We start from the raw sequence: 16,635 nt of genomic DNA, 5'->3' as shown, positions 1-16,635 counted from the left end.
GCTTCAAACAAGGAGATAATGAATCCCTTTATGATGCCTGGGAGAGATACAGAGAGATGCTAAGAAAATGCCCCTCTGAAATATTTTCAGAGTGGGTGCAGTTAGACATCTTCTACTATGGGCCTATAGAAAGAGCTCAGATTTCTCTAGACCACTCAGCTGGTGGATCTATACACATGAGAAAGACAATAGAAGAAGCTCAAGAGCTCATGGATACAGTTGCTAGAAATCAGCATCTGTACCTAAGCAGTGAACCTTCCATGAAAGAAGAGGCTAAAACAGTAACTGCTAAAATGAGTCCTGCAGAACAAGTTACAGAATTCAATCAGCAATTGGATTTTCTAACAAAACAGTTAGTCGAATTCAAAGAGATATTACAAGAAACAAGAATGGCTAATATGAATATGGAAGTGCAATTGAAGCAAACAGAACATCAATTATCAAAACAAATAACAGAAGAGTGCTAAGCAGTTCAATTAAGAAGTGGAAAAACATTAAATACCTCACTTCAAGACAGTAGGAAGCCAAGAAATGAGCAAACTATCCAAAATCCCTCTAAGGACAGTAAGAGCCCAGAGAGGAATAATTCTGGCGCTCAAACGCCAGAGAATGGGTGGAAAGCTGGCGTTGAACGCCCAAACCATGCTCAGTCCTGGCGTTCAACGCCAGAAACAAGCAATGATTTGGCGTTGAATGCCCAAAGGGAGCACAGTTCTGGCGTTCAGACGCTAGAAACAAGTAAGGAGTTGGAGTCTAACGCCTCTCCAGCTTCCACCCCTGGCATTCAAATGCCAATGGGGGATCAGACACATACAAGTGCTGATAATAACCCATCTAAAAAGGCTTCTCAACCCACATCTGTAGGCAATAAATCTGCAGCAACTAAGGTTGAGGAATACAAAGCCAAAATGCCTTATCCTCAGAAATTCCGCCAAGCGGAACAGGATAAGCAATTTGCCCGCTTTGCAGACTATCTCAGGACTCTTGAAATAAAGATTCCATTTGTAGAGGCACTTGAGCAAATACCCTCTTATGCTAAGTTCATGAAAGAGATCTTAAGTCATAAGAAGGATTGGAGGGAAACTAAAAAAGTTTACCTTACTGAAGAATGCAGTGCAGTCATTCTGAAAAGCTTACCTGAGAAGCTTAAAGATCCGGGAAGCTTTATGATACCATGCACATTAGAAGGTACTTGTACCAAGCAAGCTCTATGTGATCTTGGGGCAAGTATTAACCTAATACCTGCAGCTACTATCAAAAAGCTTGGGTTGACTGATGAAGTTAAACCAACCCGGATATGTCTCCAACTTGCTGATGGCTCAATTAAATACCCATCAGGCATGATTGAAGACATGATTGTCAAGGTTGGGCCATTTGCCTTTCCCACTGACTTTGTGGTGCTAGAAATGGAGGAGCATAAGAGTGCAACTCTCATTCTAGGAAGACCTTTCCTAGCAACTGGCCGAACCCTCATTGATGTTCAAAAAGGGAAAGTAACCCTGAGAGTCAATGAGGATGAGTTCAAGTTGAATGTTGTCAAAGCCATGCAATATCCAGACACCCAAAATGACTGCATGAGCGTTGATATTATTGACTCTCTGGTAAAAGAAGTCAATATGGCTGAGAGTCTCGAATCAGAGCTGGAGGATATCTTTAAAGATGTTCAGCCTGATCTGGAGGAATTAGAGTGAATAATAGAACCTCTGAAAATCCCTCAGGAAGAGGAGAAACCTCCTAAACCCGAGCTCAAACCATTACCACCATCCCTGAAATATGCATTTCTGGGAGAAGGTGATATCTTTCCTGTAATCATAAGCTCTACCTTAGAGCCACAGGAAGAGGAAGCACTAATTCAAGTGCTAAAGACACACAAGACAACTCTTGGGTGGTCTATCAGTGATCTTAAGGGCATTAGCCTAGCCAGATGCATGCACAAGATTTTATTGAGGGTGACGCTAAGCCAGTGGTTCAACCACAAAGGCGGCTGAATCCAGCCATGAAGGAGGTGGTGCAAAAGGAGGTCACTAAATTACTAGAGGATGGGATTATTTATCCCATTTCTGATAGCCCCTGGGTAAGCCCTGTCCAAGTCGTCCCTAAGAAAGGCAGCATTACAGTGGTCCATAATGAAAAAAATGAACTGGTTCCTACAAGAACAGTTACAGGGTGGCGTATGTGTATTGATTACAGAAGGCTCAATATAGCTACCAGAAAGGATCATTTTCCTTTACCATTCATGGACCAGATACTAGAAAGACTAGTAGGTCATGAATACTACTGCTTCCTGGATGGATATTCAGGTTATAATCAAATTGCAGTAGATCCCCAAGATCAAGAGAAAACAACATTCACATGTCCATCTGGAGTATTTGCATACAGAAGGATGCCATTTGGTCTGTGCAATGCACCTGCAACCTTTCAAAGGTGCATGCTCTCAATTTTCTCTGATATGGTGGAAAAATTTCTGGAAGTCTTCATGGATGACTTTTCAGTATTTGGAGACTCATTCAGCTCCTGTCTTGACCATCTAGCACTTGTTCTAAAGAGGTGCCAAGAGACTAACCTGGTTTTAAACTGGGAGAAATGTCATTTTATGGTGACTGAAGGAATTGTCCTTGGACCCAAAATTTCGAACAAGGGAATAGAAGTGGATCAAGCTAAGGTAGAGGTAATTGAAAAATTACCACCACCAGCCAATGTTAAGGCAATCAAAAGCTTTCTGGGGCATGTAGGATTTTTTATGAGTGGATTCTTAGCCGGTATAGAAATTATCAAGTAACCAATCGTAGTATAGTCTAAACTGACACAAAATCCATCATCAAATAATTCTACAATCTATGATCGAGAGTATTAATCCCGAGTCGTTCTTCCCTAGGAATGCTACAAGGATGCATGTTATTGGTTAAGTGGTCTTTTGTGGTTTAAAGAGTGTGGCTTAAAAAATGCTAATAAAGGAGAACAACAATCAATCAATATTAAAAGCCTTGGCCAAGGTTGAACATTGGAAGTTCCATCACTATAGCTTCCTTCAATTGTGATAACAATGGAGTGTTGCTTCACTTAGTTAACCCCTAATCATAGAGAAAAGTCAAGTAAAAGTAACTAACTTGAGTCACAAGTCCTAGTCTTACCCTAGGGAAGTCTAGCTTTAGTGCACTCCAAGTCAATTAGCAATCCTCAATCCTCAATCAACAATTGACATCCATTATTCAAGTATCTCCAATGACTCAACCACTAGGCCAAGTGAGGGAATGCTACTCCATATCTAAAGTTGGCATTTTCTCAAACACTTGGAGAGCAAGAATAAAAGACATATATAGTAGAATTGAGAAGAAACTTAGAATCAAAGTAATTCAATACAAGAGATTAACAACAATTAACAATGAACAACAATGAAAATGAGATTTCCAATGCATTAATAGAATCCAAAACAACAAAGTTAAATCTAAGATCTATGAGAATTGAACAATTACAAGCACTAATTGAGATTAGAGAAGAAGATCTACAACATGAACAAAGTAAATTGAGAGTTGTAATGGATCTCACCAAGGAATAGTTGAGAATTGAGGAAATGAAGATGAACCCTAGAGAGAGGTTGGAGTCTCTCTCCCTACAAATGCAACTAACTAAAAATATCTAAGAAAACTTGTGGAATGAGTGTGTGGATGTGAATGTGTGTCAATCCCCTTCAATCCTTGGTTCTTATATGCAGTTTGGCACCAAAGTTGGTTGCTGAAACCCTCCAAAATCGCCAGGCACGTGTTGCAATAACAGAATCACGTGCGGACCACGACGCGTGCACGCACGATACGCGTGCGCGTCCCTGGCTGATTCCGTAATGTGCGCGCAAGCGCCTTGTGCGCGTGCGTGTGCTTGGCCGTGGCTTTTTGTGCTTCTCTCCACTTGCATGCTTCCTTCCTTGCTCCTTTGATCCATTCCTAGCCTATTTCAACCTGAGATTACTAGCAAACACATCAAAGCATCTTATGGAATCAAGGATGAATTAAAATTATCAAATTAAAGGCTTAAAAAGCATGTTTTTACACTTAAGCACAAATATGGGAGAGATAACAAAACCATGCTAAATGCGAGAAAAGGTCATCAAAATACTCTAAATTCAATACAAGATAAACCCTAAAAATGGGGTTTATCAATTTTATAGGAGGTTTATAAGGGATTTTTCAAAAATCGCCAAACCTCTAAGTAATCTACTAGCTGCTGACACGCCATTTATCTTTGTTAAGGAGTGTCTACAGGCGTTTGAGACTCTGAAAGCTAAGCTGGTCACAGCACCAATCATCTCTGCACCAGACTGGACATTACCTTTTGAATTAATGTGTGATGCCAGTGACCATACAATTGGTGCAGTGTTGGGACAAAGGCATGAAAAGCTTTTGCACGTCATTTATTATGCTAGTCGTGTTCTAAATGACGCACAGAAGAACTACACAACCATAGAAAAAGAGCTACTTGCAGTGGTTTATGCCATTGACAAGTTTAGATCCTATTTAGTAGGATCAAAAGTGATTGTGTACACTGACCATGCTACTCTTAAATATCTACTCACAAAGCAGGATTCAAAACCCAGACTCATCAAATGGGTGTTACTTCTGCAAGAGTTTGATATAGAAATAAGAGAAAGAAAAGGGATAGAGAACCAAGTAGCAGATCACCTGTCCCGAATAGAACCAGTAGAAGGGGCGTCCCTCCCTCTTACTGAGATCTTTGAAAACTTTCCGGATGAGCAACTCTTTACCATCCAGGAAGTGCCGTGGTTTGCAGACATTGCAAACTACAAGGCAGTGAGGTTCATACCCAAAGAATATAGTAGGCAACAATCAAAAAAATTAATCACGGATGCAAAATACTATCTTTGGGATGAACCATATCTCTTCAAGAGATTTGCAGACGGAGTAATCCGTAGATGTGTGTCTAAAGAAAAAGCACAAAAGATCTTCTGGCACTGCCATGGATCACAGTATGGAGGACATTTTGGAAGTGAGCGAACAGCCAAAAGAGTCCTCCAATGTGGCTTCTACTGGCCTACTCTCTATAAGGACTCCCGAGTGTTTGTACTTAATTGTGACAGTTGCCAAAGATCTGGCAATCTGCCTCACAGTTATGCCATGCCTCAACAAGGGATCTTGGAGATTGAATTATTTGATGTATGGGGTATTGACTTCATGGGACCATTCCTACCATCATACTCAAACACTTATATTCTGGGGACAGTAGATTATGTATCCAAATGGGTAGAAGCTATAGCAACACCCACTAATGATACTAAGACAGTGCTAAAATTCCTCTAGAAACACATCTTCAGCAAATTTGGTATCCCTAGAGTACTAATCAGTTATCGGGGCACTCATTTTTGCAATAAACAGCTTTACTCTGCTTTGGTTCGATACGGAGTTAGCCACAGGGTGGCCACTTCATATCATCCACAGACAAATGGGCAAGCTGAAGTCTCTAATAGAAAACTTAAAAGAATCCTGGAACGGACTGTGATTAACCGTAGAAGGGATTGGGCAAGAAGCTTGGATGATGCTCTGTGGGCATACAGAACAGCATTCAAGACCCCTATAGGGACCTCTCCATACCAGCTTGTGTATGGAAAGGCATGTCACTTGCCAGTGGAACTGGAACATAAGGCCTACTGGGCAACCAGATTCCTAAACCTTGATGCCAAGTTAGCTGGAGAAAAACGATTGCTCCAGTTAAATGAGCTAGAGGAATTTAGACTCAATGCTTTCGAGAATGCAAAAATTTACAAAGAGAAACCAAAAAGATGGCATGATAAGAACTTGTCATCCAGAGTCTTTGAGCCAAGGCAGAAAGTTCTGCTATTTAATTCTAGGCTTAGATTATTCCCCGGAAAATTGAAATCCCGGTGGAGAGGACTATATGTGATTACAAGTGTGTCACCATATGGATACGTAGAGCTCCAGGATAATGATTCTAACAAAAAGTTCATTGTTAATGGACAGAGAGTCAAACATTATCTTGAAAGCAATTTTGAGCAAGAATGCTCAAAACTGAGACTTAAATAAAGCTCAGTAATAGTCCAGCTAAAGACAATAAAGAAGCGCTTGCTGGGAGGCAACCCAGCCATTTACAAAGCTTATTTGTTAATTAATTAACTTTTACAGGTATATGTCAAGTATCTTCAAGGTAAAATAGCAGTTGCTTAAGTTCACATAGTTATAGAAGGAATCAGAGGATAAAACAGCAAAAAGGAAGCTCATTGGTGCGAAAAAGCCAGTAAAAGCTGTTTTGGGCGTTGAACGCCCAAAAGAAGCACCTACTGGGCGTTCAACGCCAGTAAGGATAGCCATCTGGGCGTTAAACGCCAGAAAGGAGCATCTTCTGGGCATTGAACACCAGAAAGAAGCATCTTCTGGGCGTTCAACGCCAGATTTGCAGCGTCCTGGGCGTTCAGAAAAACGCCCAATGACAAAGGACTTCCTGGCGTTCAACGCCAAAAAGAAGCAACAGCTGGGCGTTGAACGCCCAGGAGAAGCTGCACATGGGCGTTAAACGCCCAAAACATGCAGCATTTGGGCGTTTAACGCCAGGATGGTGGTGAGGAGGTAAATTCGTTTTTACTTCATTTTTTTAATTTTTTATGTTTCAATTCATGATTTCTTGCATAAACGTGTTACAAACTCTCATCCTTCAATTCCAAAAATTTTAATCCTAATTTCTAAAATCCTTTTTTTAAAAAAAAATATATCAAATGTATCTTAATCCATAAAAACAAATCTTTTTCCAATCCAATCCAACTCTTTTTCAAATCTTCTTCAACTCATCATATCTTTTGAATTTCGAAATTGCCTCTCCTTCTATTCCACTCCTTTTCTTTCTTTTGCTTGAGGACAAGCAAACCTCTAAATTTGGTGTGATTTGCCATGATCACTGAGCTAAAACTCATCAAGATCATGGCACCTAAGGGAACAGGAAGAGCAAGGATGTAACTTAAAGGACCTAAAGCGTCAGAAATTTTCTCTTGAAGGACCAAGCACCCCACAGACTAGAGGAACATCCACTTCCTAAAATAAAGGTTGTTGAGTCCTAATCTTTGCCTTAACTCTGTGATAATTGTTCTTATTATGAATTTACCTTAGAAGTTATATATTAGTAGTAGTAATTAATATCTCTATTTTGATTTTATCTCCAATTAAGCTATAATTTATTTTTCTCATTATCATCAAACATGAATAAAATAGTAGATTTTTAGAATAAAGAGGCAATAATTTTTTTTGAGTTTTTAATAAGGAAAATTCTAATTATTTATATGTGGTGGCAATACATTTTGTCTTCTGAATGAATGCTTGAACAGTGCATATTTTTTATATTGAATTTTATGAATGTTAAAATTGTTGGCTCCTGTAAGAATGATGAATAAGAGAAATATTATTGCTGATCTGAAAAATTATGAAACTGATTCTTGAAGCAAGAAAAAGCAGTGAAAAAAAGGGGGGGGGGGGGAAGAAGCAAAAGAGGTAGAAAAAGCCAATAGCCCTTTAAACCAAAAGGCAAGGGTGAAAATGTTCCAAGGCTTTGAGCATCAATGGATAGGAGGGCCCAAGGAAATAAATCCAGGCCTAAGCGGCTAAATCAAGCTGTCCCTAACCATGTGCTTGTGGCATGCAGGTCCAAGTGAAAAACTTGAGACTGAGTGGTTAAAGTCGTGATCCAAAGCAAAAGAGTGTGCTTAAGAACTCTGGACACCTCTAATTGGGGACTTTAGCAAAGCTAAGTCATAATCTGAAAAGGTTCACCCAGTTATGTGTCTGTGGCATTTATGTATCCGATGGTAATACTGGAAAACAAAGTGCTTAGGGCCACGACCAAGACTTATAAAGTAGCTGTGTTCAAGAATCAACATACTAAACTAGGAGAATCAATAATACTATCTGAATTTTGAGTTCCTATGGATGCCAATCATTCTGAAATTCAAAGGATAAAGTGAGATGCCAAAACTATTCAGAAGCAAAAAGCTACTAGCCCCGCTCATCTAATTAGAATCTGAGCTTCACTGGAAACTCTGAGATATTATTGTTTCTTAATTTCTTTTTATCCTATTTTATTTATCTAGTTGCTTGGGGACAAGCAACAGTTTAAGTTTGGTGTTGTGATGAGCGGATATTTTATACGCTTTTTGGGGGGTAATTTCATGTAGATTTTAGTATGTTTTAGTTAGTTTTTAGTAGATTTTTTTTAGTTTTTAAGAAAAAATCATATTTCTGGACTTTACTACGAGTTTGTGTATTTTTCTGTGATTTCAGGTATTTTCTAGCTGAAATTGAGGGAGCTAAGCAAAAATCTGACCTCCCTGCACTCGGAATGCATTTGTTGGAGCTACAGAAGTCCAATTGGCACTCCCTCAATTGGGTTGGAAAGTAGACATCTAGGGCTTTCCAGCAATATATAATAGTCCATACTTTGCGCGAAGATAGATGATGTAAACTGGCGTTCAACGCCAGTTCCATGCTGCAGTCTGGCGTCCAGCGCCAGAAACAGGTTACAAGTTGGAGTTCGACGCCAAAAACACGTTACAACCTGGCGTTCAACTCCAGAAACAGCCCAGGCATGTGAGAAGCTTAAGTCTCAGCCCCAGCACACACCAAGTGGGCCCCAGAAGTGGATTTCTGCACCAATTATCTTAGTTTACTCATTTTCTGTAAACCTAGGTTACTAGTTTAGTATTTAAACAACTTTTAGAGACTTATTTTGCATCTCATGACATTTTTTAGATCTGAAATTTGTACCTTTTGGCAGCATGAGTCTCTAAACCCCATTGTTGGGGGTGAGGAGCTCAGCAGCATCTCGATGAATTGATGCAATTATTTCTGTTTCCCATTCAAATATGCTTGTTCCTATCTAAGATGTTCATTCACGCTTCACTATGAAGGAGGTGATGATCCATGACACTCATCACCTTCCTCACCCCAGGAGCAAGTGCCTGACAACCACCTCTGTTCTACATCAGATTGAATGAGTATCTCTTAGATTCCTTAATCAGAATCTTCAGGGTATAAGCTGGAATTGATGGCGGCATTCATGAGAATCCGGAAAGTCTAAACCTTGTCTGTGGTATTTCGAGTAGGATTCTGGGATTGGATGACTGTGACGAGCTTCAAACTCGCGAGTGTTGGGCGTGATGACAAACGCAAAAGAATCAATGGATTCTATTCCGACATGATCGAGAACCAACAGCTGATTAGCCGTGCTGTGACAGAGCATTTGGACCGTTTTCACTGAGAGGATGGGAAGTAGCCATTGACAACGGTGACACCCTACATATAGCTTGCCATGGAAGGAGCCTTGCAAATTCTGAAAGTAAGAAAGCAGTATGTTGCAGAGATTCAGAGGACAAAGCATCTCCAAAACTCCAACATATTCTCCATTATTAAGTAACAATTATTTATTTTATGCTCTTTTATTTTTCATAATTCAAGCTGATAATTATAATTGATATCCTGACTAAGAATAATAAAATAACCATAGCTTGCTTCAAGCCAACAATCTCCGTGGGATTCGACCCTTACTCATGTAAGGTATTACTTGGACGACCCAGTGCACTTGCTGGTTAGTTGTGCGAGGTTGTAAGAAATCTTGATTTTGATATTGGCATTACAATTTTGTGCACCACGGGTGCACCGAACTATGTTCTTCAACCCGTACATGTGCTTCATCCAAACTTGAACGCGAATTTTGAACTCAAGACCGCTTTGATTCACCTCCTACCTAAGTTTCATGGACTTCCTGCACAAGATCCTATTCGACACCTCAAGGATTTTCATAGTATATGCTCAACAACTAGACAGGAAGGATCCGATGAAGTGGTCGTATGGTTGTTTGCTTTCCCATTCTCTCTTGAGGATAAAGCTAAATAGTGGTTTTACACTCTACCTAGTGATGTTATTTCTGATTGGGACTTGCTTAGAAGAGGGTTCTTAGAAAAATTCTTGCGCCCGAAAAAGATGGACAAGCTAAGGAAGGAGATCTCATGCATTGTGCAAGGCGAAACGGAACCCCTATGTGAGTATTGGGAGCGGTTTCGCAAACTTCTTGACGCATGCCCCAACCACATGATTGATACTCAAGTGTTGCTCGGCTACATATGCCAAGGGATGCGAGAACAAGATAGGACTCTTTTGGATTCCTCTAGCAATGGTTCTTTGTCTAAATATAAGACGGCAGAGGAAGCATGGCAACTCATTGGCGACTTGGCCAAGTCCAACCAACATGCTAGACGGAGAATCAACCGCCCAAAGGCCTTGAACAAAGTATCCTCTAGTAGCGAGGTGGTGCACGAATTTGCAATCCGTACAACTAACCAGCAAGTGCACTGGGTCATCCAAGTAATACCTTACGTGAGTAAGGGTCGATCCCACGGAGATTATTGGTTTGAAGCAAGCTATGTTTATTTTATTAATCTTAGTCAGGATGTAAATAAGATTATTTGGATTTAATTGTAAGAAGTAAAAGTGTTTGGAATAAGTAATTGTTACTTTGTTAATGGAGAGTATGTTGGAGTTTTGGGGATGCTTTGTCCTCTGAATTTCTGCAATGTAATATTCAACTCAATTGTTTGTAAAGTTCCATCCATGGCAAGCTGTATGTAGGGTGTCACCATTGTCAGTGGCTACTTCCCATCCTCTCAGTGAAAACGGTCCAGATGCTCTGTCACAGCACGGCTAATCAGCTGTTGGTTCTCGATCATGTTGGAATAGGATCCATTGATCCTTTTGCGTTTGTCATCACGCCCAGCAATCGCGAGTTTGAAGCTCGTCATAGCCATTCAATCCTTGAATCCTACTCGGAATACCACAGACAAGGTTTAGACTTTCCGGATCCTCAAGAGTGGCCGCCATCAGTTCTAGCTTATACCACGAAGATTCTGATTAAGGAAGCAAAGAGATGCTCATTCAATCTGATGTAGAACGGAGGTGTTTGTCAGGCACACGTTCATGGATTGAGGAAGGTGATGAGTGTCACGGATCATCACCTCCTTCACAATTAAGCATGAATGATCATCTTAGATAGGAACACACACACGTTTGAATGGAGAAATAGAAACAATTGCATTAATTCATTGAGACGCTGCAGAGCTCTTCACCCCCAACAATGGAGTTTAGAGACTCATGCCGTCAAAGTGTATAAAATTCAGATCTGAAAATGTCATGAGATACAAAATAAGTCTCTAAAAGTTGTTTAAATAGTAAACTAATAACCTAGGTTTACAGAAAATGAGTAAACTATGATAGATAGTGCAGAAATCTACTTTTGGGGCCCACTTGGTGTGTGCTGGGGATGAGACTTAAGCTTCTCACGTGCCTGGGCTGTTTTGGGCATTCAACGCCAGGTTGTAACCTGTTTCTGGCGTTGAACTCCAACTTGTAACTTGTTTCTGGCGCTGGACGCCAGACTGCAACATGGAACTGGCGTTGAACGCCAGTTTACGTCATCTATCTTCACGCAAAGTATGGACTATTATATAATGCTGGAAAGCCCTGGATGTCTACTTTCCAACCCAATTGAGAGCGCATCAATTGGACTCCTGTAGCTCCAAAAAATCCATTCCGAGTGCAGGGAGGTCAGGATCCAATAGCATCAGCAGTCCTTTTTCAGCCTAACTCAGATTTTTGCTCAGCTCCCTAAATTTCAGCCAGAAAATATCTGAATTCACAGAAAAACACACAAACTCATAGTAAAGTCCAGAAATATGATTTTTGCCTAAAAACTAATAATATTCTACTAAAAACTAATTAAAACATGCTAAAATCTACATGAAATTACCCCCAAAAAGCGTATAAAATATCCGCTCATTACAACACCAAACTTAAACTATTGCTTGTCCTCAAGCAACTAGACAAATAAAATAGGATGAAAAGAAATTAAGAAGTAATAATATCTCAGAGTTTTAAATGGAGCTCAGATTCTTATTAGATGAACGGGGCTTGTAGCTTTTTGTTTCTGAATAGTTTTGGCATCTCCCTTTATCCTTTGAAATTTAGAATGATTGGCATCCATAGGAATTTAGAATTCCGATAGTATTATTGATTCTCCTAGTGTAGTATGTTGATTCTTGAACATAGTCACTTTATGAGTCTTGGCCGTGGCCCTAAGCACTTTGTTTTCCAGTATTACCACCGAATACATAAATGCCACAGACACATGACTGGGTGAACCTTTTTAGATTGTGACTCAGCTTTGCTAAAGTCCCCAGTTAGAGGTGTCCAGAGCTCTTAAGCACACTCTTTTTGCTTTGGATCATGACTTTAACCACTCAGTCTCAAGCTTTTCACTTGGACCTGCATGCCACTAGCACATGGTTAGGGACAGCTTGATTTAGCCGCTTAGGCCTGGAACTACTTCCTTGGGCCCTCCTACCCACTGATGCTCAAAGCCTTGGATCCTTTTCACCCTTGCCTTTTGGTTTTAAGGGCTATTGGCTTTTGTTCCTTTTCTTGATCCAATGATTCCTTGTAAATTTTTTTTTTGCTTCAAGAATCAAATTCATGATTTTTCAGATCATCTATAATATTTTTCGTGTTCCTCATTCTTTCAGGAGCCAACATTCGTCAAATTCAGGATAAACTATGCACTGTTCAAGCATTCATTCAGAGAACAAAAAGTATTGCCACCACATATAATTAATTATAATTTTTATTATTAAAAACTCGAAAAATATAAATTACTTCTTTATTCTAAAAATCTACTATTTTATTCATGTCTGATGATGATGAGAAAAATAAATTATAACTTAATTGGAAATAAAACCAGAATAGATATGCTAATTACTACTACTACTACTGTATATTTCTAAGGTAAATTTCTATAATAACACTATCACAGAGTTAAAGCTAAAATTAGAACTCAACAACCTATGTTTTGGGAAGTGGATGTTCCTCTGATCTGTGGGGTGCTTGGTCCTTCAAGGATTAATTTCTGGCGCTTCAGCTCCCTTAAATCACGCCCTTGCTCTTCTTGTTCCTTAATCAGTTTGCAAAGCATGCTACTTTGATTGTTCTGTTCTTCCTTTATTTGGTTCATAGCTTCTTGCAATTTGGAAATAGATGCCTCAAGATGTTCCCAATATTCGAATTGAGGAAGTTATGGGAGGACTTCTTGTGCTCTCCTTTTGATTAGATCATCCTGCAGCTGTTGTCTTTCCATTGATATTTTAGTGATTGGCCTCTCAACTGAGATATACTCAGTTATTCCCATCTTCACTCCGGCATCTCTGCAGAGCATAGAAATTAAGCTTGGATAGGCCAATCTGGCATCCTTGGAGTTCTTGTTTGCTATTTTGTATAGTTCACACGAGATCAGTTGATGGACTTCTACTTCTTTTCCCAACATGATGCAGTGAATCATCACTGCTCTTTTAACAGTAACTTCAGAACGGTTGCTGGTGGGCAATATAGAATGCCCAATGAAGTCCAGCCAGCCTCTGGCAGCTGGTTTGAGATCTTCTCTTTTGAGTTGATTTAGGGTGCCAGTGGTGCTGGTGGTCCACCTGGCTTCAGGGATGCATATATCCTCTAGAATCTTGTCCAGACCTTTGTTTACCCTCATCATTCTCCTATTAAAGGAGTCTGGGTCATCTTTCAGTTGAGGAAGCTTAAAGATCTCCCTGATTTTGTCAGGATGGGTATGAACAATCTTTCCTCTGACTAAGGTCCGATGGTCATAGTGGGCAGCTCCAATTATTCTTTGCCTGTCTGTCTGCCATAAATTAGCATAGAACTCCTGAACCATGTTCCTTCCCACTTTCGTTTCAGGATTAGCTAGGATTTCCGAGTTCCTGTTTCGAATTTGTTCTTGGATCTCTGGATATTCATCTTCTTTCAGATCGAACTTGACTTCCGGGATCACTGATCTTAGACTCATTATTTTGTAGTAATGGTCTGAATGTTCTTTAGTTATGAACTTCCCTTCATTCCAGAGTGGCTTTGGAGTATTCTCTTTCTTGCCTCTTGAGTTGGGTTGTTTTCCTTTAGGGGCCATGATCAAAGTGGGTATATTTTTGTGTTCACGGATAAGCACACCAAACTTAGAGGTTTGCTTGTCTTCAAGCAAAAGAGAGGAGAGGGATAGGAGGAGAGCAAGTGTGGAATGGTGGATGATGAGAGGGGGGCCGAAAGTGGATATAAAGGGAGGGGGGTGGGTTTTCGAAAATAAGAAAAAGATATAAGATAAAAGATGAATATGATAAGAAAAGGATATAATTTAAAAAGATATGAATGATATTTAAAAATAAATTTGAAATTTATAATTTGAAAAAGATTTTAAAAGATAAATAAGTTTTGAAAAAAATTGGAAAAAGAGTTGGATTGGATTGGAAAAGGTTTGTGTTTATGAATTAAGATACATTTGATATTTTTGAAAAAGAGATTTTAGAAATTAGGGTTTTTAGAAATTAGGATTAAAATTTTTGGAATTAAAGGATGATATTTTGAAACATGTTTTATGCAAGAAATCATGAATTGAAACATAAAAATTAGAAAATTTGTGAAGAAAAATGAATTTTACCTCCTCCCCACCATCCTGGCATTAAACGCCCAACTGCTGCATGTTTTGGGCGTTTAACGCCCAATTGTTGCTTCTCCTGGGCGTTCAACGCCCAGCTGTTGCTTCTTTCTAGCGTTGAACGCCAGGAAGTCCTTTGTCACTGGGCATTTTTCTGGACGCCCAGGACGCTGTCAATCTGGCGTTAAACGCCTAGAAGGTGATTCTTTCTGGCGTTCAATGCCCAAAAGATGCTCGTTTCTGGCGTTTAACGCCCAAATGGCTACCCTTACTGGCGTCGAACGCCCAGTGGGTGCTTCTTTTGGGCGTTCAACGCCCAAAATGTTTCTTACTGGCTTTTTTTTCGCCGGTGAACTTCCAAATTCTCTTATAACTTTGTGAATTCAAGCAATTGCTATTTTACCTTGAAGATACTTTGACATATACCTGTAAAAATCAATTAATTAACAAAAACAAATAAAGTTAAATTTTGTGAATGGCTGGGTTGCCTCCCAGCAAGCGCTTCTTTAATGTCGTTAGCTGGACTATTACTGAGCTTTAATCAAGTCTCAGTTTTGAGCATTCTTGCTCAAAATTGCTTTCAAGATAATGTTTAACTCTCTGTCCATTAACAATGAACTTTTTGTCAGAGTCATTATCCTGAAGCTCTTCGTATCCATATGGTGATACACTTGTAATTACATATGGACCTCTCCACCGGGATTTTAATTTCCCGGGGAATAATTTGAGCCTAGAATTAAATAGCAGAACTTTCTGCCCCGGCTCAAAGACTCTGGATGACAATTTCTTATCATGCCATCTTTTTGCTTTCTCTTTGTAAATTTTTGAATTCTCGAAAGCATTGAGTCTAAATTCCTCTAGCTCATTTAACTAAAGCAATCATTTTTCTCCAGCTAACTTGGCATCAAGGTTCAGGAATCTGGTTGCCCAGTAGGCCTTATGGTCCAGTTCCACTGGCAAGTGACATGCCTTTCCATACACAAGCTGGTATGGAGAGGTCCCTATAGGGGTCTTGAATGCTGTTCTATATGCCCACAGAGCATCATCCAAGCTTCTTTCCCAATCCCTTCTATGGTTAATTACAGTCCGTTCCAGGATTCTTTTGAGTTCTCTATTTGAGACTTCAGCTTGCCCATTAGTCTGTGAGTGATATGGAGTGGCCACCCTGTGGCTAACTCCATAACGAACCAAAGCAGAATAGAGCTGTTTATTGCAGAAATGAGTGCCCCCATCACTGATTAGTACTCTAGGGGTACCAAATCTGCTGAAGATGTGTTTCTGGAGGAATTTTAACACAGTCTTAGTGTCATTAGTGGGTGTCGCAACAACTTCCACCCATTTGGATACATAATCCACTGCCACCAGAATATAAGTGTTTGAGTATGATGGTGGGAAAGGTCCCATGAAGTCAATATCCCATACATCAAACAACTCAATCTTTAAGATCCCTTGTTGAGGCATGGCATAACTGTGAGGCAGATTACCAGATCTTTGGCAACTGTCACAATTAAGTACGAACACTCAGGAATCTTTATAGAGGGTAGGCCAGTAGAAGCCGCATTGGAGGACTCTTATGGCTATTCGCTCACTTCCAAAATGTCCTCCATACTGGGATCCATGGCAATGCCATAGGATCTTCTGTGCTTCTTCTTTAGGCACACATCTACGGATTACTCCGTCTGCACATCTCTTAAAGAGATACGGCTCATCCCAAAGATAATACTTTGCATCCGTGATCAGCTTCTTTGATTGCTGCCTACTGTATTCTTTGGGTATGAATCTCATTGTCTTGTAGTTTGCAATGTCTGCAAACCATGGCACTTCCTGGATGGCAAAGAGTTGCTCATCCGAAAAGTTTTCGGAGATCTCAGTAAGAGGGAGGGACGCCCCTTCTACTGGTTCTATTTGGGACAGGTGATCTGCTACCTGATTCTCTGTCCCTTTTCTGTCTCTTATTTCTATATCAAACTCTTGCAGAAGTAACACCCATCTTATGAGTCTGGTTTTTGAATCCTGCTTTGTGAGTAGATATTTAAGAGCAGCATGGTCAGTGTACACAATCACTTTTGATCCTACTAAATAGGATCTAAACTT

The sequence above is a fragment of the Arachis stenosperma genome, chromosome 5 (assembly GCF_014773155.1).
Source record: "Arachis stenosperma cultivar V10309 chromosome 5, arast.V10309.gnm1.PFL2, whole genome shotgun sequence".
Classification (NCBI taxonomy): Eukaryota; Viridiplantae; Streptophyta; class Magnoliopsida; order Fabales; family Fabaceae; genus Arachis; species Arachis stenosperma.
The sequence above is the reverse complement of the archived record's forward strand: the minus strand, read 5'-3'. Positions refer to the sequence as shown.